Source organism: Astatotilapia calliptera, chromosome 18 (assembly GCF_900246225.1).
Source record: "Astatotilapia calliptera chromosome 18, fAstCal1.2, whole genome shotgun sequence".
Taxonomy (NCBI): domain Eukaryota; kingdom Metazoa; phylum Chordata; class Actinopteri; order Cichliformes; family Cichlidae; genus Astatotilapia; species Astatotilapia calliptera.
This window is the reverse complement of record NC_039319.1, coordinates 33,908,021-33,932,850: the sequence shown is the minus strand read 5'-3', so window position 1 is coordinate 33,932,850 and position 24,830 is coordinate 33,908,021. Positions and strand designations below refer to the sequence as shown.

The 24,830-nt window shown below is 40.2% G+C and overlaps 1 protein-coding gene and 1 long non-coding RNA gene across 2 annotated transcripts in view; both read left to right on the top strand.

Annotated features, from left to right (window-relative positions):
- Positions 1 to 24,830, top strand: part of brinp2 (bone morphogenetic protein/retinoic acid inducible neural-specific 2) — a 294,885-nt gene that overhangs the window by 171,264 nt on the left and 98,791 nt on the right. The gene's annotated exons all lie outside the window — the stretch shown is intronic.
- LOC113010021 (uncharacterized) lies at positions 209 to 556 on the top strand. The gene is made up of 2 exons (XR_003270274.1): positions 209 to 353; positions 436 to 556. It is a non-coding gene; the product is annotated as an uncharacterized LOC113010021 (long non-coding RNA).

Below are 24,830 nucleotides of genomic sequence, written 5' to 3'. Positions count from 1 at the left end.
GATGCTCGGGTAGCCACACCCCCGGGCTGGGCCATCACTAGCACACCTGCTCTCCATCCCGGTGATTACACGGAGATCCACTTAATCCGGCGCTGACGGATGCTCCACGCCAGTCCGTAGTCATCCCCACAGTGGTAACCAGACTTCTACGAAAAGTGTGCATTCTCTTCTGCTTGGAACTTTGTTTAACCTGCCTACTTCTGTCCAGATTTCTACTCGGTGTCTGCTACCTGCCTGTCCTCCGGCTCAACTGGATCTCGCGGCGCTCACCTGGCCCACTCGCCATTCCACGGACTTCCTGCCCCCACGGACTGCCACACTTCCCTCCCGAGCTCCCACGGTTCCGTTCTATCGTAAGCCCCTACTCTAACTCAGTCCTGATATGTTCTCCCCGCTTCCTGGCTCCCTAGTAATCATCTCCCCTTTCTATTGCAGCCCCCCGCCGTCCCGATCCCGGCTTCCTCGTGTCATTGTTTCCCCGGATTTTTAGTTTCTGTTTTGCTCTCTACTTTCCCCGGGTCGCCTTTCGTTGTTTTAATAAAGTGTCTTTTTGTTAGCTCGGAGTCTGCGCCTGGATCCTTTCGTGCCCGCGCACCACGGCGCATGACAGCGGGATTTGATTCCCTGCCGTTGTAGTGTGTTACTGATGGTGACCTTTGTTACTTTGGTCCCAGCTCTCTGCAGGTCATTCACCAGGTCCCCCCGTGTGGTTCTGGGATCTTTGCTCACCGTTCTCATGATCATTTTGACCCCACGGGATGAGATCTTGCGTGGAGCCCCAGATCGAGGGAGATTATCAGTGGTCTTGTATGTCTTCCATTTTCTGATGATTGCTCCCACAGTGGATTTTTTCACACCAAGCTGCTTGCCTATTGTAGATTCACTCTTCCCAGTCTGGTGCAGGTCTACAATACTTTTCCTGGTGTCCTTCGAAAGCTCTTTGGTCTTGGCCATGGCGGAGTTTGGAGTCTGACTGTTTGAGGCTGTGGACAGGTGTCTTTTATACAGATGATGAGTTCAAACAGGTGCCATTCATACAGGTAACGAGTGGGGGACAGAAAAGCTTCTTACAGAAGACGTTACAGGTCTGTGAGAGCCAGAGATTTTCCTTGTTTGAGGTGACCAAATACTTATTTTCCACCCTAATTTACGAATAAATTCTTTACAAATCCTACCATGTGGATTCATGGATTTTTTTTTCACATTCTGTCTCTCACAGTTGAAGTGTACTTCTGGTGCAAATTACTGACCTCTGTCATCATTTTAAGTGGGGGAACTTGCACAATCGGTGGCTGACTAAATACTTTTTTGCTCCACTGTACATCAACTGTTGGGTGTAAATACAGTTTTAAGGTCAGTACATCAGGGTATTTACACTGCTTCTCTTAGTATTTAGTGTTTTATCCAGATGTTAAAATGCTAAAGGCATCTATTGGACACCACTACCACTTTTCATGTACAATTTTAAACAGTTTTGGTATTTTTATAACTGTAGGCATCCTGTGAAGGGTTTTAAATGTGTAATGATTGTGATCACACTTTAGTTAATGTCTGATAACCATGGCTTTTAGTTTGTGGTCAAACATCACTGTGACTAAGTACCACCTACACATTACAGCTACAGAAGCTGCTCAGCTGTGGAGAGCAACTGTTTTTGTGTTGATATTAACGCCAGAGGAGGTTTAAAATCTGCAGGTTGTGAGTCAGCAGAGCATTTTATGCACTGTGTGCCTCTGCAGTGACCCTGCTCTGTAACTTTACATGGTCTGTGCTGTGGTTCCTAAACACTTCTACTTTGCAGTAATAGCATTTACAGTTGAACATGGACTATGAAATTACATGAACTGACTTGTTGCAGTGATTGTATTTTATTACAGCGTCACGCTCAAATTCAGTGAGCTCTTTCACAGACTGCATGGCTAGGCACGCGACTTTATACACCTGTAGCAATGTGACTGAAAACACCAGAGTTCAAAGCATGAGGGGTGTTGGCCAATACTTTTGGCCTCTTCTTTTCAGTCTTCTTTTTGTCTATATAGTGTATGTTTCACTTGGACTTGAGGAAAAAGGAGAATTAGATCACTCAACTCCAAAAACTATTTTTTTCTTGTGTGAATTCTTGTGCTATTATTTCAATGCCTAAAAGGTAATGAAATTTCATATCCAAAAGGTCAAAGTTCATCTTATGGGTGTCATAATAATGTTCAACAAAAACACTTTCCTAGACATTATTCAACACCAAACATTTGGAACAGTGAAGGGCACTGTAGTCACATTTCACATCTAGTCTTCACTCTAGGGCTGGGCGATATGGCCTAAAATCCATATCGCGATATAATTTGAAGCACGTGCGGTAACGATATGTATCACGATATATTCTTTTCTTCTGTATAACATATTTTCCACACTGTAAGGCATACTTAAAATCCTTTAATTTTCTCAAAAATCAAGAGTGTGCCTTATGTATGAATTCTGGTTGTGCTTACTGACCTCGAACCAAATTTGGCTGCAGAAATCTGTTAAAAATGTTTTAGTACAACTTTGGTAAGTCGCACTGCTTGATGGATTGTCAGAGCATTACGGCTGCCGTAGTGAGGAGCTTCGCGGAGTAATCTGGGTCCAAAACTCCGTCCGTTTCAGGTCCCAAAGTCAAACGAACACTGAGAGTTAAAAACGGTCTAAATTCTTTCATCTTTAATTAAATCATCAGCGTTGCTGCTTTACTAGGTGTAACAATTAAGTTTAACATCCATGCATCCATGAAAACAGAATTTATTAAATTTAACGGAGTTACAAGTTAACAGGAATTCATTAGTTATTAATATACTGCAACAACATGGGAATAGAGCAGCTGTGAGAGAATTCAACATTAATGAATCAATGTTACGGAAGTGGAGGAAGCGCAGTTTTTGGCTTTCCCCATATTTCAAAAGTGCTTCATCTCTTTGCTGTGACTGACGCCCGGCATAATTTGCAGATGATAATGGTTGTAGCTGCTGCGATGCTTTCGACCAAAACAGGCGCAGCTTGATGACATCATCAACATGTGCTATCGCGATAGAGCGGTATAGTTTAAATCTCTGTCGTTGGCCAAATTTATATCGTTTCTATCGTATATCGTTTCTATCGCCCACCCCTACTTCACTACATATATTTTTTGTGTCTAAACACACGGGCCTGTTGATTTCAACTTGAGTGATTGTTGAAAAAATACAACAGTAAGGTAGTAAGCAACTCCAGTTTTCTAGTTTTCTGCCAAAGATAACAGGATCAATATCTCATTCCTTTAATTAGGAAAAAGAAGTTAAGACAGCTGTTTACCATGAGAAAACAGTCTATTCAGCAAGTCAGACATGTTCACTTGCAGTGTGATAACCTGGCCTTTGTAAATGTTTTGGTGCATGTGCTGGAGGCTGACAGATTTATAATGATGTAGGATTCGTTTGCATGATTGTGTCTGATTTTTTAATAATCCAACTTCAGATGACTCTTTAAGTGCAATTTTTGACTATGTTAAAACACTGATGAAAAATGTTGCTGTTCAAATAAACGATGCGGGGCTTTGTACATGTGTCATCTTAGGTAGTGACCCCTTACTGTGTGTGGACTTCTTCATGGCATCTGCAAGGTTCATTAGTCCCATGACACATAACTTCCATTACATCCAAGCTTAGGTTTAGAAAAAAAAACTAAAACACTATTACACTTTCTGCATTTTAAATTGCACAATACGACAAATTATACATGAAGAATAATATGGGCAGAGACTCGGTGCATGTGCCTTCATACGTTGGAGGTTGCATCAACAATCACGTGACCTTTAGATTCCGATCGCCTTACTGCAGTGCAGTTTACTGAAATAACTTTAGTCAGCACGCACAGGTCTGGAACAAATGTGAGGTTCGAAAAGATAGTCAAAAATGCAGCGTTACAACATTTAGTGAACATGAATACATGACAAAAAGATTCTGCACTCTGATACTGCCATTTACATAGGCTGTCTATAGAGCTCGGCGATAGAACGATAACGATATGTATCGCGATATAACTTTTACTCGATAGAGAAATTAAGCTATCGCGATAGACCTCGCCGCTCTTGTCCTCTTAAAATAAAAAATAAAATAAAATAAAATTAAAAAAAGGTCAGCCAATCCAAACTAAGTAGCGCAGAGCCGAACCAATCACAGCCGCAGCGTCACGTCGCGTGACTTGTTACGTAAAAAACATATCGCCCAGCTCTAGCTGTCTATATGACATAGGTTCTAGATACAGTACAGTACACATGACAATATATGACAATAAGTGAATTCCTTTCTTGCCTCCACTGCTACAAGGCTCAATTAGCAACACTTATTTTGTGTGTGGAATGCAAATTGGTGCAGCATCAGTTTGCAGAGCAGAGTTTGTACAATTCAAACTAGCTTGAAAGTTAGAATTGTACTGCCTTTATTCCTTTATTCTTCAACACAGCTTCAATTTTCTTAGGCAAGCTTTCTTTTAATTTCTTTAAGTAGCTCTACAGGCTTCTTGACAGCCATTTCAAAATTCATCCTTGGATGCTGGCTTCATTTGATCTGTTTTCTGTAAATGATCATGATCCCACAGTGCTTCAAGATTGTTAAGGTCATAATGAAAAATAAAGCCAGATGAAATTGCATGGTGGATCACAATCTGGTGGTAGTTTTCTGCTAATTTCACTGATCCCCAACACCATGGGCTGAAATGCAGCTCCAATCCATGACAGAGCCTCCATCGTGTTTCACAGTAGACTGCAGACACTCACTATTGGTCCTTTCACCTAAAACACTCCCTACATATTGATGGACAACAATTTAAACTAAAACTATCAAATTTGGATTCAATATTTCATAAACCCTGTTGCCACTAATTTTGAGTCTGTGCCTTACAAAAGATTAACAAATGAAAGTGAAAGGTCAGCTGAACCTTGAGACTCAAACACGTCTCAAGCTGTCTTCAAAACAGAAAAAAGGAAACAAATAAAAGACAATGTGATGCACAAAATATTAATATTTATTCCAAGATTTGCATTATATGCAAATAATTACAGATATGTAAGAAAGACTAGGTTCTGCGTTTTTAAGAGGGTTGAAGAGATAAAGAGACACGAAGAGATATTACAGATAGAGATATTAATATTACAGGTACCGAGGCTTCTTCATTTAATGGAAAACATGAATAATGTTCTCACAAAGCTGTAGTGAATATTTCATAAACTAGTGTAAATACCAAGTGTGCATCATATTAATCTGCCAACACAGGAAAACGTCTTTACTGGGATTTGGAATTCCTCGGTAAGCTTTCCCTTGCTAAGTTAGCTAGCTTTAGCTTTTAAAACATGCAAGTGCCCAGTCAGATTCAGTTACCAAGTGTCTGTGAATTGAATGAAGAAGTCAAGCTCTCTGGCTTTGTGCGTTCACGCAGTTGAACTGAAATGAACAAAGTACTGGATTGTCTTCTTTTCCAGCACAATGAACACTTAAACCAGCACCTCAGGGTAAGGAGGTAACCAGGTTCATGGGAGGGTTGTTATGGCCATTGTCACTGAGAATCCCAAAGCATGTGGCATTTCCACAGAATCTCAAAACTCCAGCCTTTATAAAACACGGCTGTTTTTGCATGAAATCAGGAAATACCAGTATGCAACTACCATAATTAAGATAAAACAAATGCTTAATATGCTACTTTAAAACATTAGTTAATCCTTACATTTATGCTACATTATGTTACTGCAGCAATACTCAGGGTAGTCTAACTTTTTATCACAATAAGTATTTTAACAGATATATTGCGTATGTGTTTAGCTTAATAGACAGCCGCTGCAGCTGTTCGCACTGCAACTTTTACACAGGACAACCGTAACCTAGCATCAAAAGCAAAGAAAGCTTAATTTAGAAAATTCCTGTTCAGTTTATTATTATTGAAATATGCTATATTAACCACAGGTTTAAAACAGCCCATTATAGCAGTAAATATGTAAAGTAAAGTTAAGTTCACCTGTTAAAATGGGGGAAAACAGAGACTGTGATCCAAACACATCAACAGAGACTATGGAGAATAGAGAACATATAGAGCTGCGCTAGCTAAACTCAGCTGAACCCAAGATAAATCCAGCGCAGTTACTCCTGGAATAGTGTGCAAAAGTGTTGTTTTACACTTTTGTTAAAGAGAACATTGAATAATGTGTAACTATCAGGTATAAAGTATAAAAATACATACAATTTGAAAACATAGTAACTATATACTTGACTGTATATAAATTGTATATCCATGTTTTTAAATGACCAACTAAGGAGGAGTAGTGATTTATAAATGATGAACAAAATATTAAATAGCACTAATTTAATTCAATTCAATGCATTTTTATTTATATAGTGCCAAATAAAAAAAAAACAGCTGCCTCAAGGTGCTTTATATTGTATATTGAAAACTTTAATGTTTAATAGTGTGTAGTGTTTAGAAAGAAAAGAATACTACTTTAAAATAGTCACTGAAAAATGTTAAGCGCTAATATTTCGAGATATGGAAACATACAAATGCACATTAGAACACATAAAATGATATATCCATTAATAAAGCAGAATCTTTTGATGAGCATCTAAAGAGTTCAGTCGGGTCAGGTAATTAAAAGGCATAGATGAGCATTTTATATAAATTTGACGCCCATTCTCCATGGCAATTCTGTTTTTGTTTCATACACATCTACCTGGATCAAAGGTGAGCAGACAAAGGATTCTTTCAATATGCATGTAGCTTATACTTGCAGGAATATTGAAGGGGCTTTCTTTGATAGTGTTTTCGTTAATCATACTACTCTTAGTTTATGCACTCCACTCCTGCTGTTTCTCCTGACAGGGAAAGATAATTATCAAGGGAAAAGTGCCTGTTTAGGCTAATTGCCATTTTGTTTGCACACAGAAATGAAATTGGTTAAATCACCCACCTATAAAGGCTAAATTTGATGGTTAAGCAGACACGTTTACTTATCTTTATGATGTCAGAACAAGTATTTCTTTGCAGTTAACTTTGGGTGAGAATAGTTTCAATTGTATTTGTGTAACTTGAGTGACTACAGTGAAGTTTGTTAAACTGCAAACACTAGCATGATACTGCCTGGCAGGGTGGCCATGCAGTAGTGGTCAACATTTGTGTGTGCTATTGGGGAAACATTGTATGTAATGTGTCCCACTGTTGTGTACAACATATAGAATCTGAAAGTGTAATCAAGGGATGCTCACTGGCTTTGTCACTTGAAGGAGAAGTTGTAAACTAATGAGTACCTGGATTTGTTCTCATTTTTGATTCCAATGAACTCTAATTTACAAAATAAGCATTATGTGGTATTATCTGCGACCAATAAACTACTAGCTAGCAGTACAACCTGCTACTAGAGGTTGAGCTTATTATAAAGTCATTAGGAAAGTGTCATAGAGAAATGAGTGTAGATGTTAGATATTTTTTAGGGCTGATCTCTGAAAGCTTCAAATCACTTAACTTCTGCATTGGAACATTTGTTTATCCATATAAGAACATGCATCTGGTATGCTTTTCCTTGTGACACTGCAAGAAAATTGGTTGTTAATTATACAGATGATCTGAGAACATCAGCCTTATCATAACGTTTCGTAATTATCTTACTCTGCCTCTCTTCTTGCTTTAATGGCACAGCAGTACTCAACATACATGGAATCCACCAATTTGTCTGAACCTGATAACTCATGACGTGGTTCTCCATCTTCAAGTGCCCCATAAATGTTCAGTGTGGTTTAGATCAAGTGATGATGGAGGAAACTCACTGAGAGTCAGAACTCTTTTGTCTTCTTTGGTATTTAAGTAGTTCTGTAGTAGTTTGGAAGTGTGTTTGGGCTTTTTATCGTAGTGTGGTCTGACTCTTTCTGTCCTTCTCCACAAAGATGCAAAGCAGATGGTTGAACATTGTTTTTGTACAGTGAACAAAGCATGACATTTAGATCTTGTGATGGTGTGGTCACTTTTGGTCTGTATGATTATGCACTGCATTCAACAAATCCAACCATCCCCCATTTGAGTCTTTCTCTCTAGTCAAGGCTGACAAAGCGCCACTTCTCTTGGAGTACCACTTTAACTTTTAACATTTCATCGTAGTTCTGATGCCATGCCAAAGGCAACTGTGTTGCTGGGATTCAGTCAGTGTACATTCTGCTTTTCAAGTGTTATCACCACTGGATAGGGCTCCGATGGTGCATTTAAAAAGTTTTTAAAAGGTTTGGAGTCAGAGCAGAAACTCTGTCTAACATCTCATATTAGACAGTACAATATTGAGAGGTGTTCCATAAATGTATAAATGAACTGTGGACAGTTGATACATGCAGGTAGAAATGAACAGTGAAAATATTGTAAGCCAGTTGTAAACAAACTAGTTCTTAATGGCATAGTTTATTTTTAGTTTATTTTTGAATGATAAGGAAAAAGGTCTCAGTTGGTCATTAAGCTGCTTTGCCAATCATTTTTGAGCCTCTGAAAATGTGGGGGGCTACATGTAAAAACCAGTTAATGCAATAGAGTGCTATATCACTTGAATTAAAGTTGAAAGTCTGCACTACAATTACCTCTTGAATGTTTGATTCGAAATGTTGTACAAAGGCAAAATTTTAAGACAAATTGTGTCATTGCTAAAACCTTGCTAAAAACAAACTCTTACTTATACATGAACTGCTAAATCTGTTGACTGTCACTAGGCGGGATAAGCGTAATTTAAACAAATGTAGAACAGAAATACAGGCAAGCAGTTTTTCTTAAATTGTAATGCTTATGTTGATACAAATGAATAGTTTGACTGGTGCACAGAATAGTCAGTACATAATTCTCCTCTAAGAGAGGGCAAACTCCCTTAAATTGTGGTAAGGACATGGTGTGGTCGGATAAGTCATGATCAGTCCCTGGGAAGTCTTCTTCATGGCCACATTAAAACATTGGTTTTATATTGATTGTATCTCAGCTATTGAATTTCTCAAATGCAGCCTATCAATTCCATATAGTGATGTCACTGCTAAAAGTCGTCATTCTATTTACTAATGGCGTAATGCATGATGTGCTTGCTCTGGAAATTGAGAACCACAGCAATGAGCAAGAGTAACTTTTATCAAAATTCCAGTCGGTTAGATTGATGGCATTCATTTCTTGCACTTCAAAACCTCTTGTCCCAAGAGGCCAGTTGATAAACATTATGGCATTCTGTTGAATGTGTTGCTGGCTTTTCTAGCACTAAGTAAAGTCAAGATTTAGGTATATAGTCTTTAATTACAGAAGAAACAGAATGAATGAATGTTGTCTCTCTATGCAGGATGTATATCCCACAACATCCACTCCATTATAATAGGATGAACCACTCTAACTACACAGTCTCTTTGAGTTTGAGGCCCTGCTGGACACATAAATCACTAAAGAACAAATAGGACAGAAGCATTATGCTATGGTGATAAGGTAGCAGCTCAAAAGCTCTGTGCTGTATAATCTTCAGGCCAGAAGAAACCCTCTTTTTCTATTATTCTATTCCCCAACTGTTTCAGCATTTCACTCCCTGATCTCTGACTCCGATTGCATGCCTGTTTGCTTATATTTTGTATCTTTCGGCTGTGTTCCTGTGTGTGTGTGTGTGTGTGTGTGTGTGTGTGTGTGTGTGTGTGTTTGTGGGTGGTGGTGGTGGGGTTTCTATGCAATAAATTCAGCCTTCATTGATGCCAGCAGTGGTTACCCTTTTCTCATCAGTAACTGTTGATGAAAACAGCCTGACTTTTGTCTCAAATCAGAGTGTTGCTTTGAAGTGGAGCTGCAAAATCATCATTATTTTTATTGAATGTTTTTGCCAGGTTTTCTGACTGCAAAATTAAACCTGCTAGGTTATTATCTGCACAGGTCCATTGTATATATGAAGATGCATATTTGTGAGCAAGTGTGGGTGGTGTGCTTGAGTGTGAGTGGATCAACAGTACATCAAGAGTCAAAAAAAGTAAGTCTGATAACAATACATTGGACTGTGTGGGGAGATAGGGGGACTCAAAATACAGAAACAAGTGCATAAGTCGGCTTTGGCAAGCTTTAGTTTATATAATCTTTTCTCACAAAACTAAGTAAAGCAACCCCGCTCTCGACACAATGCCCAGTGTGAGTATATACATGAACTCACTGGGAAGAATTCTGTAGAGCTCAGACTTCACCCTGAGGCAAGTGTAGGTCGGGTGCTCGTCGAAAAAGGAACTCTGAGACTACAGATCCATGCCATTTATGTCATACCTCGCTGAAGTAGGGCAGCCTGGCTACTTCTTACGAAATATTTATTAGGACCTGCAGTGATGCTGCTCTCTGGCAACAAAATAAGCAGCTTCCCAAATCCACAGGACTGACCTTCAAAAGACTTCAGCCAGCCACATACTGAAACCACTGAACAGTTTTATCATCGAAAAAACAAACAAACTCAAAACACGTGATACAGAAAGACTGAGTTTAAAACAAACACTCTGGCGTTACTTAGTCTTTACTGTTGCCTTCTGCAAATGCAGAGTTTGATACTACAAGAAATACAAGCAGTGAGGATGGATTTATTGGCTAATCAAATTGGAAAGAGAACACAAAATAAAAAAAATAAAAAAAGTTTACGCTTTTCCTTACTCATGGTGCATGCATACATTTTTAGCAGTTTTACCTAGTGCCAAACATGCTTAATCGTCGTTTTTTTGAATGGCAGATTAGTTGGATGAAGGACTGCCACAGACAGATGTGTTTAAGAAAACAGAGTCCTTAAGGATGTTGGTAGAATTAAAGGATATATGGTGTCTATTGAGTTATACTGAATGTTTCAGAGATTTCACAGTGTTGGTTTTTGTATCATCATCCTTTGAGGTTTCTTAAATATGAAGGATACACAAAAGAGCATTGTAATCTTGGCTTGTGTCTGCTTGGACTTTCTGTTTTGCCAGGTTTGCCAATACAGAATTCCCCTTTATTTTTCTAAAGGATTCTATAAGTGCCATTGTTTATGGCATCTGTTGGGATGCCATAAACAAGGTGTCACTGCAGCTGAGCAGCCTAATTTTCTGTGTGTGTATCAGCAAGTTCTCAATCATCACTCATTAAAAAAGCAGAATAAAATTAAATTAACACATTTTTCCCTCAGTCATCCCCAGCAATCACTGTGGAAGTCAGGCAGAGGATGAGGTCATTTCCTTTGGGGCGATCTCAAAATCTGCAAAACAGACCAATCCTCATCACTTCACGGTATCTAAAAAAGGGATAACACATAGCGTCAAAGAAACACTGTGTTGAGACTAGATTACATTCAACCGAGCCAGTATGTCTATATGGGCAAGACATGTACAGGAGCAAACTAAGCAAGCAGCCATGTCCTGACGTTATGAGGAAACAGAAAATATGTTTGTAGCTTTTGCCCTCACTGATTTTTCTCTTTAGGTTATCTTTAAATTACCTCAAATACTTCTACTTGAAGTATTTGAGGTTGTCAGTTCTTTTCTTGAAAATAAAAGGTCCATAGTTGGTCGGTCATGGCTCAGACTAGAAGCTACACTTCAAACTACCAGGGGCCATAGTAACTTGGGTCATGGTTCATGGTTCAGGGTCACATGATCGAACTATAAGCTTTACTATTCTGCTTTCAAAAACTCTAGGAACCACAAATAAGCCAGTACTCAGAGGAGAATGCTCAACCAGAATTATATGGCACAGTGACATCCTGACGATATGTTATGTCATGACCATTTAAGACATTGACTGTTCAACCATACCCAAATGTACTCAGTAAGATTCTTAACTGAGTGAAATGACCCAGAAGTATGCAGGCGGCACTCATAATCAGAGCTTGCTGAATTCTATAAATACTAAGGTAAGGTGGTTCACTGTATCTTTTATTACTTCCTTTATCAAAGGATGAACTGGACCATCTTCTATGAGAGAAAAAGAGGGAGATTTGCGAAACTGATCATAAGTAACTGACAAAGTGGCACAGATCATATAAATGTTAATTCATTTTTTCTTTTTCATGCCATAATTAAAATATTCTGAATTTTCAACAACAGTTTACTTCGGGTCAGCTAGGATAAGCTCCAGGTACTTGGATAGGTGATGAATGGAGTGAAATATACAAATACAAATAGTTGCATTGGATCATCTGTCAAGCAAGAAATAATAAAATAAGCCTCCATATTTTATTTATTTATTCCTTAAAGAATGTGATATTATATATATATATATATATATATATATATATATATATATATATATATATATATATATATATATATATATATATAGTCCTTAGGGACTAGTAAAGCGCTATATAAATACAGGCCATTTACCATTTACCATATATATATATATATATATATATATATATATAATTTTTTTTTTGCCTGTCCAATTTGGTTCTTTAGCCATCAGAATTGTTGTCTGAAGACCAACAAGTATACCCAATGGATTTACTTTGCCAAATGGATCATCACGGCCTTGCCATATTGGTCCATTTGATCGACCTTTGTTGTTATTTATTATTTTATTTTATTTTCAGTTGTTACAGACGGGACAGACATGAGTGAGGGATAGGAAAGGGAGAAAGAAAGATGAAGGAAAAGAAAAACAGAAGGGAAGAGAGAGAGTGAGAAAGGGCACTTAAAAAGAGAAAGAAGAAAAAAAAAATCTCCATCACGTTAATCTAGCTAAGTGTAAACAGCAGTAAATACTAAATATTGAATGTTGTTGTGTAGCAAGGAGGACCGACAGTGCACAATGTGCTTGGAAATAGCAGCCAATAAAGGTGTAGTTTATGTCTATGAACAGTGAACACCCGAGTGCACACCTGTGTGGATCAGCGCGCTTGTATTCAAATGGTTTCCACATGTAATGGTCTGCTAGAGGATGTAGAGAGCCATAGCCCCGTCCCCCAGGGCATGAAGCAGGAATGGAGGAGATCCAGGCTCCAGACATCCAGAGGCCCCAGAGTGCGAGAGCCCAAGGAGGACCACCGGAGGGGCATCCGTGCCACCCTCCTGGGAAGAGCTGAGGAGAGCCCCAGATGAGCGGTCACCCATTAGCCACGGAGCAGAAGCTAGTGGGGGCTGCAGTGGCGTGCCCAGTCGGCTCTGCCGGCAGCCAGCTGTGCCAGAGTGAACCGAGCCGAAGGCCCGAGGGCCCCCTTTGCCCCGGAAGAGGCCTGACCGAGCAACAGGCACCAGGCCCCGCCAAGTAGTCACCGGGAGTGAGCTGGTACATACCTGAGCGCCTAGCCCTGGACACCAAGAACCACCAACGCACCGACCCCTGAGGGCATCAGTTACCGGCAGGGAGTGTGGTGAGGGGAGATAGACCTTTGGAGGGCCTGGGAGTTCCCAGAGAGGTGGATTGTAAGACCCGACCTGACATATAGACACAGACAAACAGGCACACACAGACACAAACATGCATTCCCACCCTCATGCACACATATACAAATACTCAGCACTCACCCAACGCAGGGATAGACATACATGGACACTGTACACACAATCACACTCCCCAAACAAACTCTATACCCCGGGTCTAGGTATCCTCGCCCCTGGAGGGGGAAACGGGACCTAGACCCAGGAAATGTTACCCTTTCCAGGAGGCATGCAGACCGCCCCAGGCTCCGCAGCAGCAGGGAGGCCCCACATCCCAGATCCCAATCGGACGGCCAAAACCTGCTTCCAGCCCCCCTGCCCCGATGGCCAGCAGAGAACAGGGGTGTGTGAATACCCCAAACCTCCCTCCTCTCGCTCATGTGTAGTGTTGCTGCGTGTTGTTCTAAGGTGCATTTAAAACAAGGGAGAGCAATGTGCTGCTGCCAGAGAGCAGCAGGTGTTAGCACGGCCCCTCCCGAGAACCCTCAATGTCTACATGGATTTAAAATTGAGAGGTGGGCGCCGGCGCCAGAGGTGGGGTTGAATACACAGACCGTCCACTGGACGCCGTTAACATGCCCACCCTGAAGGCCCTATATGTATGTGTTATGAGAGTGTGAGTAATTCAATTCAATTCAATTCAATTTTATTTATATAGCGCCAAATCACAACAAAAGTCGCCTCAAGGCGGATGTCTAAGTTGTGGAACACCCAGGTCAAGTTTATTCTCCACTTCTCCTATGACTCTCCCCCACCTGCAGAGTGGACTCCTGCAAGGATGGAACAAACTCCCTGTTAGTTGAAGAGCCCCCTAGTTAGGCCGATGCGCCAGTGGCCCCCTGCGCCAGGGCTAAGCCCCCGTGTACCCACCCGCCCATAACCTCGGCGACACACCAACAAGGACCGAAGCCCCCAAGGCCCAGCCAGAGCCCTAGCATGGAGGAGAAGCACCCCCGAACCCCAAGCCCCCACGCCTGCCCCGGATCCACTCAGGGGCAGCGAGGCTACCAGGCCAGTAACCTACGTCCACCAGCACAGACCCTCCCCCAGGCCTGCTGCACGCAGCCACAAGGCAAACACCCTCTAAGAGCAATCAGAGCCACTAACCAGGTTATGACCACAACCCCTGGGTTAAGCCCTCCAGGGATAACGTCTCTAGGGATTCTCCAGACACCCTAAGCCCGTCCCAACCTCCACATCAACCACAATGGCGAAGGCGGGACCAAACCACGACCCCCCACCCCCGCTAGGTGATGGAGCCGATCAAAGGAGCCCAGAGGGATTGCTCTAATGTGGTGGCAGAGGCTGTCTCGAGACTATTGTGATCTATTAGATGGTTTCTATATTGGCTAGAATTAAGATTATTTTTATTTTTCCAGTTCATGAGGACCGTTTTCTTGGCAATGCATAGAGCAGTAAAAACCATGTGGACTGTATTAGTTTCTGTAGTGACATCATCCAATTTGCCCAACAAGCATACTAAAGGGTAGGTTGGAATTTTACATTTCAGACACTTTGATAAGTCTTCACATATCTCGTGCCAAAACTTCTGCACTGGTGGACAGAACCAAAGAGCGTGGATGTAATTGTCTGGTGTATTGCCTTGACAGTGTGAGCAGTTGTTGGAAGATGTAAAGCCCATCTTGAACATCCGATGACCTGAATATTGCACTCTATGTAGTATTTTGTATTGTATTAATTGCAGACTGGGATTTCTAATCAATTTAAAGGTTTTTAAGCAAATCTGAGACCAGAAGTTTTGGTCTAAGCTGACTGACAAATCTGCTTCCCACTGCAATAGGAAGGGATATTGATTCATCTATTTTAGAAAGTGTTCTATATATTTTAGACAATAATTTAGGGGATTTAAGAGTAAGAAAATGTACCGCGCTTGGTGGTGTTTGTAATTCAACTTGACTGAGGTTAAACTTCTTTTTTACTATGGATTTCATTTGTTGATATTCTAAAAATCTTTTCTTGTTGATCCCATATTGTATAACTAGTCTGACAAATGGAATAAATTCTGTTCCTTCTAATATATGTTCTAAGTATTTAATTCCTTTACAACTCCATTCTGGAAAATTAATCATATCATTGTTTTGTAATATGTCAGGGTTATTCCAGATAGGTGTACGTTTGCATGGGATTAATGAAGACTCTGTTATTTTTAGAAACTCCCACCATGCTGTCAGAGAAGAGCTGATGTTGATGCTTTTAAAGCATTAATGTCTTTTGATGTTTGAGCTGATAAATGGTAGGTCTGAAATCTCTAGATTATTGCATAGTGCCTGTTCAACATCTAGCCAGGGCTCAACTAAGAAGTTTTAACCATCCTGAGATGAACTGAAGCCTGTTGGCTAAGAAATATTGTTGAAAATTAGGCAGATCTAATCCTCCTTTATCCTTGGTTCTTTGAAGCGTTTTTAAGCTGGTACGCGGGGGTTTATCTTTCCAAAGGAATTTAGAAATATGCGACTCCAGAGATCTGAACCAATCTTGTGATGGTTTGTTCAGGATCATTAAAAATAAGTAATTTATATTTGGCAAGATCATCATTTTTATAGTGGCGACCCTTCCCATGAGTGATATGGGTAGAGATTTCCATCTAGTCAGATCGCCTTCTACTTTCTTTAGAAGTGGGATGTGGTTTAAGTTAGTTAAGTCTGAAAGCTTAGGAGAGACATTAACACCTAAATATTTAATATTTCCAGATTGTAGTGAGGCAGAAGAAGAATTATGGAAGGAGCAGTTAATTGGAAGAACTGTAGATTAATTGAATAATCTGAAACTCTTGAAAACCAGTTTATTAGAGTAATTACCTCAGAAAGGTTGGTTTGTGAGTTTTGCAGAAAAAGCAACATATCATCCGCATAGAGACTGATTTTATGTTCTACGTTCTTACATTTTATGCCCTTAATTGTTGTAGCCTGTCTAAATGCTGCTGCTAGAGGTTCGATAAAAATTGCAAACAGTGAAGGGGAGAGTGGGCATCCCTGCCTGGTGGCCCTCAGGAGACAGAAGCTGGAGGATGTCTGGTCATTTGTTCTGACACAAGCTGTTGGGGAATTGTATAATATTCTTAGCCAGTTTATGAAAGAGTTTCCAAAACCAAATTTGTGTAAAGTTGCAAATAAAAATTTCCAGTTAACTCTGTTAAATGCTTTTTTCTGCATCTAGAGATAATATTGTGGTTTCAATGTTTTTAATTTATGAGTAGTCTATTAAATTAAGTAATCTACGTGTATTTGTTGATGAGTGCCTACCTTTTATGAAAAAGGGGGTTATCTTCTCTAATCTTTTTGAGAGGGCTTTGCAGATTATTTTGAGGTCTGCATTTATAAGGGATATTGGACAATAGCTTGAGGGAAATAAAGGGTCGTTGCCTGGTTTTAGCAGGAGACTAATATTGGCAGAATTCATATTTGGTGGTAGTCTGCCATTTTCCTTGATTTCCGTGGAATACTGGTGCCAAAATTGTCCAGAATTCTTTGTAGAATTCTGCAGGGTAGCCGTCTGGACCTGGAGCCTTATTATTGGGCATACTTATCAGGGCTTCCTGGAGTTCACCTGGTGTTACGTTGTCAAGAAACTGATGAATTTCATTTTTTGACGGGTTTATTTGTGGTGAATATAGAGTTTCTTAGAAATCCCTAAAAATGTTGTTTATTCTTCCAGGGTCATATATTGTGTTTCCAGATAAATCTTTAGCAGCACATATAGTTGTTTTTTCTTTATTTATTTTTAACTGGTTAGCTAGAAATCGACTTGATTTGTTACTGTGTTCAAAATTCTGCAAGTGAAGTCTTTGTACTAGGAATTGTGTTTTTATATTAATAATTTCATTTAATCCTAGTTTTGTTTTGCATATTTTGTTCAATGTTTCCTGATCTTGGTTGCACGCGTAGGCTTCTTCTAAGGATTTTATGTTTTTTTTCTAGTCCCTGAATATTTTTGTTTTCTTCTTTCTTTTTGTGTGATGAGAATCATCACAGCTTTCCCTGCTTACCATAGAACAGAACCTGATGTTCCGGGAGTGTCATTATAGTCTAAATATGAAGTCCACTCTTTTTTAAAATATTTATTAAAGTCTTCATCTTTGAGCAGCGATGTATTGAATCTCCAGTTTTTACTTGGTGTAGCGTTCTTCTTATGTATTAGTGTTAAAGATACAGGAGCATGATCGCTGACAGCTATAGGGTGAATCTCAGTGTCTGAAATGTCACTGAGCAGTGAGCTGCTGACTTGGAAATAATCCAGACAAGAGTAGGAGTAATGGACATGTGAAAAGAAAGAATATTCCTTACTGTTGGGGTGAAGGGAGTGCCATGCATCGCAAAGACCAAAGTCGCTCATATACTGTTTGATTATATTTGTGGATTGCCAATTGCGCTGAGTTCCTGTTGTGTTGAGCCTATCCATGTCTTCATTTAGTCCAAGGTTGAGGTCACCGCCAAGAATGAGTGTGCAATCAAGGTGTTCAGAGAGTGCACTAAAAAATTCGTGGAAGAATGAGGGTTCATCAACATTTGGACCATATATACTTACAATACATAGTTTTTTGTTAAATACTGATAATTTAATAATAAGGAATCTACCCTCTGGATCTATAACTGTATCGAGTACTGTAAAATTAACATTTTTATGTGTTAAAATTGCTACTCCCCTTTGTCTAGAATTATAACAGGCTGCAAACACGTTAGGAAACTCAGGTGTTTTAAGTTCGTTTAAACCTGTGACAGGTCTGTGAGTCTCTTGTAATAAAATAACATCTGCCTGTAGTTTTTTAAGCTGGTTAAATATCTTTTTTCTCTGGTGCCAGCTCCATTTACATTCCATGTGACAAACCTTATTGTGCCCATAATTGTGTGTGTATGTCTAATGATGTACGCTGGGTGTTTCGTTAAGATGGGAGAAGAGAATATGGAAACATCACTTGTTTGTAAATAGAAAGAGAAAAAAAATGTGTGGTGAGAGGCTCCATAAGTCTGACTATGTGTGTGTATATTCACTAATATGAACAAGCGTGGCGTGCGTGTGTGTCCTATAAGTCTGTGTGCGCTGTTAGGCTGTTGGAAATGTGGTGCCGTTGAGCGCGTGTGTTTGCGTGATCGTGGTGTGTGAATATGCAGAAATAGAGGGTGTTGTTTGTAGGTGAGTGGGGAAGTAGTTGATCACAGCAGTAAAAGAAAAGAGAAAGAAAGAAACGGTGAGCGACAACAAAAAAGAAAAGAAACGGAAACATTCCAATTAAAGCAATGACGGAGGGTGACGGTGTTATATCGGCTATGACATCATACTGATATTACAAGGTTAAACCCATGTTAAAGGAGAAAGTGTGAATGAATCAGAAAAGAGTGTAGCAGGTTCTTATCTGGAGTGCAGTCAATATAACCACGGAGTGGTGCCGGGGTCACGGTAGAGCTGTCCGTCCACGTAGAGCCGGTCCACGGCGATGACAGCGCGGGAGCCTCTCTGGATGAAGCTACGTCAAACTAGGAACAGGGCCTTGTGTCGTTCCAGGATCTCTTTGGGGAACTGGTCGTTCACGCTGAAGTCCGTTCCTTTCAGCTCCCTGCTGCAACTCTTCACCTGTTCCTTCTGTTTGAATTGGCCGAATTGCTTTTGAACAATTAGACGTGGTCTCCCAGTCGGCGACCTCACAGCCCCCAAGCGATGCATTCTTTCGAAGTCGATGTTCTTTACGGTGTCCAACGGCAGCTTCAGGTGGGTTTTAATGAAGCTTTTCATCGTTGCTTCCGTGTCATCTCCGGCAGATTCTGGAATACCAGAAAACACAAGGTTGTCTCGCATGCTACGGGCTTGTAGATCAATAGCAGATTCTTTAATTTTTTTATTTTCTATGTTTAACTGGGTCACGTTATCGGTGAGAGATTTGACCGACTCCTGTAGCGTGGCAGTTTCAGCAGCGAGCGTTTCCATCTGCTGCTGGTGTAAGGTTAAAATCTCCACCAGGGACAGCCTCGCATCGAAACTGGCCAATCGCTTGTCAATTGACTCCAGGATGTCTGCTTTATCTTTGCCGGCAGGCGATGTTGTGCCGGGGGAGTCTGCCGGGCGACATCTCTTTGATGACGGTGTCTCAATTTTGGCTGGGGAGGATGCACTCTGAGCCTTCTTCATTACTAAATCTTGGAAGCACCGGTCGATGTAATCTTGGAGAGCGTCTAAACTCTCCCCGTTGTCCTCCAGGGTGTTAGAGATGATTGGACAGATGTTGTTAGTTATATGACAATTGATTAGTTTATTTGGCAATACTGAAGCTTAAAGAAACTTTGTTAAATTCTACCCTACCATTCGCTTTTTTTCTGCCAAATCTCCAGCGTCTGACGTCACCTACAACATGGGTCACTTACCTCCCGTCTCACCCTCCTCTTCATATTTTTCACCGGTGGTTCTCCTTTATATGACCTGAATAAAACAACATGACATGGCAGTTATAAGCACATTTTGTAGTGCACTACCTGGAAAATGTAGTTTCAACACCTCAGCTCATCTATTAAGGAATCTAGTGGAAGTGCAGTTTGCTTCTGTGAGCATTGAGCTTCTCTTTTCTCCGGTCCTTATGAGTTTTCACACATCTGTTCTTGACCTTGTGACATTTTCCACCGAGGTCAAGGAAAAATAACCAGGAAAATTACATTTTTCAGCCACACATCTTTTCACTCCCATATTGAATGTATATTTCATTATCCAGAATATTTAAGAGTTTTTGTTTTATTACAGAATAAATATGGTTTACATTTCAGCAAATAAAACACTTAATTTTGGTTAGAATTGAATCCAGTGGCAACTGCAACCATGACCAGGGGTCGTGACCAGGGGCCACTGTGATGTTTAGATTGAATTTTAGTCTTTAAAATGTTTGGTTCAGGTTGTTCAGGTTAGGGAGAGATTTCGATTGTGGCCACTAAAAAAAGGAAACCTTGTGAACATTTTTTTTTATTGGACATAGACACTGTCACTCAATGTGATTGTTAAGAAGTTGGGAGCCTGGCAAGGGGGGCACATTTATCTGCATGGCTTCATATAGCATGTACAAGTTTCTATAGTAGCACTGAATGTTAAAATCGTCTGTAAATAGCAAGGCTCATTGTCCACATGGGCAAAATTTCTAATGGCACTGAGCTGATTAAAAGACTACCCAAAGGCATTAAGCTGTAAAAACAAGCTTTGTTACATTTTTGGCTAGAAAGAACAAAGCCTACTTTGTAAATTTACCAGACCTCGGCCTCTGTTCTGCACTGGCATGTACACAATTGCCACTTTAGTCATCCTTTGAGACCTCCTGCAGGTCTTTTAGGGGCTCAACACACAGAAGTGATGCCAGAGAGTAAAAACAGCCAGTTCATTTGCAGCCAGGATTTTAGACTCAAAGGACTTTTGCATCAACCACTACCATTTTATGGCTTTGCTGTAACCTTGCCCCTATTTTCTGTTCTATTTCCACATTCCCCTGCAGATTGTATTTGTCTTATCTATTAACCACCAGCTATATAGAGAAGAATCTGTGGTTCTGTCCATAGGCTCTAAAGCATTCTAGCTTTTATCATTTCCAGGCTGTGGTCATGGTGGTAACCTTACCTAACCCCATACTGTGGAGGAAGGCATAAGAAAAGATTTTTTGGGGGAAAAAAAGCTAGTTTTTTTTTATCTGTTATTACTTTTATATTACTTGTTTTGTCTTGTTGTCAAGATTTGGTAGAAAATTTTAATAATAATTACACATTTAAATAATACCCTTAGGGTTCAGGTTGAGGTCATCACTGATGATGAGTCAGACCTCAGAGGGCTAGAGGTCCCTTGGTCACAGCATGACATTTTCCTTCTCCTATGTCATTATGATAGATTATCATCATGATCTCCTAAATATAAGTTCATTTTAACATGGACTCAGTTCCTGACCCAATAATACCTGAATCAAACCTTACATAGTCCAATTCTAACCTAAAAAATTATCTCTACTACTATTTTTGTTTGTTTGGAGTCTTTTCCCCGTCTGATTAGGATCTTCATCATGAAAGTAGTTATATAACACAAATATACCTGGAACATGATATCAGCTTGTCCCTAGTGTATCACACTCTAAGTAGGTCCTTACTGTATTGGTAAGAAAAATGTTATAATAACAGCACAAAGATGAAGCTGCAGGCCTCATTCTTTGGTCAGAAATGACACCATTGCCTGCTGACAGCTGCTGGGTAGCCTTCTGAGACAAACTCCAAGAAAACCTCTAACCGATCCCCTTCACAGCACCCCAAACAGGCCTTTAGAACTCTGTTGGAATTGCATCAATAGTGGGAGCAGGGCCTGGGGACAGATGCAGTATTACTCTTGTGAGCTCCTGCAGGGTGAGAGGTCTGTCAAGTGCCTCCCTCTGCTCAGGCCTAAGTCTGGGCAGTCACTGAAACAAATTCTCAGCACACCAGCTGTCACTATATAACATAGCATGCTAGTCATTTGCCAAATCTCTCATCAGCGGCTGACATTAAAGCTCTAAATGGCAGTCTCAAATGTAAAAGTTGTTTAAACAGAGAGCACAAGGTAAAAGGAAAGAGCCAAATGACACTTCATGCTTTGAAAAAGTACTTGCAACTCTGGAGACATTTTTTCCTTTTAAGTGAAACATCTATTAGATCTAACTCACTTGACAACAAGCCCTCATCTATTCCCAGCCTTACTGCCCTGCCTTTTACATACATCCACATTGTTGAGCTTTACTTTTTTTAAATTTGCAACTTTTAAGTGTTCAAAACAAACATGGCAAAAAAGAAAGCCTTTTTCTTTTTTTTAAATTTACAGGTACAAGACTAGGGTGGGAAATTTAAACTGGTATTATTGCCAATGTCTTCTAATTCAGTGCGATTCTCCTTTTACCATGCATGCCCTGCTCTTTTGAGAGTTCTATCCATAGATTTTCTGTGATATTCAGATTATAATGCTATGGGAGCTGTAAGAAAACCTTCAGCTTGATCCTTTTAAGGTGGGCTAAAGTCAATTTTAAGATGCACAGTAAAATAAAGGAGCACCACATCAGAGTCAAGTAAAATTTCTTAAGGATCTTTTGCATTTCTGCTTTTATATTGCAAGGTGCAAGCCATTCTTTTGAAAACATCTGTTAGGTGTGGCTGTGTGCAAACAGGAATAGGACCCAAGGTGCAGACTCCGGAGACAGAACTTAAACCCAAACAGCTTTAATGCTGAACTCAAACATAACATAACTGGGGAAAAAGGTCAAAAATAAACTAACACCGGCAGAGTGACAGAACACACAGCTTGGTAAACGGTAGATCGCGACACGGACACAGAGAAACACAGGGCTTAAATACACAGAAGGAGCAATCAGGGAATGGGTAACAGGAGGGAAACACAGCTGGGGCAAATCAGGCCTAATGAGACAAGGGGAAGCAAAACCAGACACATTAACATCAGACATGGACTTTCAAAGTAAAACAGGAAACATAACACAGACTCACAGGCAGGCACCACAGAGGGAACAGAGATGTGGGACCAGGGCAGACACAAACACTGACTGAACACGGGGATATAGGAACTAAGGATACACAGAGACGTGAACTAGACAAGGGGATACAGGTGATAGGGGAGACAGAGCAACTAAAGAAGACAGAGACATAAACCATAAGACAGAACTCAAAGAAACCAAAGACTAGAAAGTATAAATAATATAATAAACTCAAAAACCCTGGGTCAACGACCCAGGCATCCTAACAACATCTTCTTGGACATCCAAATTAAGTCAGGACAATGGATTTTTTGTCATTTCAACTATAAAGGTAATGAACTATATTGTAGAACTAGACAATTGGCCTACAGGGCTATGGTGTTACATACTATACAGCAGCATCTATACCAGCCCATTAAAGCCTTAGTAGACTGATGTGATGTACATTTGCATGAATGTACGTCACACTGCGCTGTGCTTTGCTAGATGCTGTACAGGTGCAAGCCTTGGAAAACAATGGGTTTTGGAGCACAGTGCATGTGGCTTCCTGCATGAAAGGGCCTTTACTCTACTGTGCATTAAAGCAGGACTGCCTGAATCCTGAGGTCATGAGAGCAGGAGCACAATCCAAGGGTACAACACCATCTCCTCTTCAGCCACGAGTGCATTCCAGTGTAGTGGACCAAGCTCTCACCAAAGCAAAGGCTTAGAAAGAACACACACACACACACACACACACACACACACACACACACACACACACACACACACCTACACACACCTACACACACACACACACACACACACACACACACACACACACACACACACACACACACACACTGATAAAAGAGGGGTAGTGATAATGGTGGAGGCTTAAGAGCTTCAAATTGCCCAAAATGGAAAGTGTGCTCTCTGCAGGAGATTGAGAGATAGAGAGGGAACCATGGGTCTGCTATTTTTGGTCTACTAGGGGGATCTAAATCTGCGGCTGGATGGAAGTAAAGCCTCCTGGGTAATGACCCTAAAAGCCCACATCAAAAAGAGACACCCACAGTTTTTTTCTGATATTCATGATGGTGACTGGAACCAGGTGTGATAAAATAGCTGAAAGCTGAAAACAAAAAGCAACGAATGACAGTCTTATATTATCACAGTTTTTAGCCAAAACTGCAAATCATAAAGGTCAAGTCAATACAGATAAGGCTTTTCATCCATAATCTGTCAGAATAACAAAATGATCAAAAGGCAAGTTACAACCAGCTCTCCATTCAAAGCTTAAAACTTGGTGTAATATCTGTATGCAAATTAACTTTGTAACACTCACTTCGACGGACTGATGATTATTTAAATCATTAAGTGATGAAATGAATGTCTTAATACGCCCTTCTCAGAGCAACATTTAATTAATAAAATGACAACAGTGTTAGATTAATTAGACTTCAATGTAAAACAGACTATAAATCAATGTGGAATACAAAAGAAACAACCAACCTGGTGACATAGTAGCAAGGAACTATTTTCTGTTTTGCCGTCCTTCATCATCACATCAGCATTTTCTGTTATTTTCTGAATTTTTTACCACATTACCATTAATAACTGTCAAAAAAGTTACCCACTGCAGTACTACTGGAAACTCATGCAAGGTACCAACTCTGATATTTATTAAAATGCAGTATCAGAGTGGGCACTTCATATCACATTTACACCCGTAATATTTACCAAAGCTGTCTTCTAAGATGCTTTCCTCTCTGTCCTGCTTATTACTCTCACAGAAATTAAAATACCTAAATATAATTTAAGGGGTAAAAACAGCTTCCCACTGGAGCTGTACCCTCTAAGGTACTCTTGACAGAGGATACTTATTTGGATCCTTGTAGTTTGTAGTTAAGGTGAATAATTTTGTACCTTCACGTAGACTTCCAAAA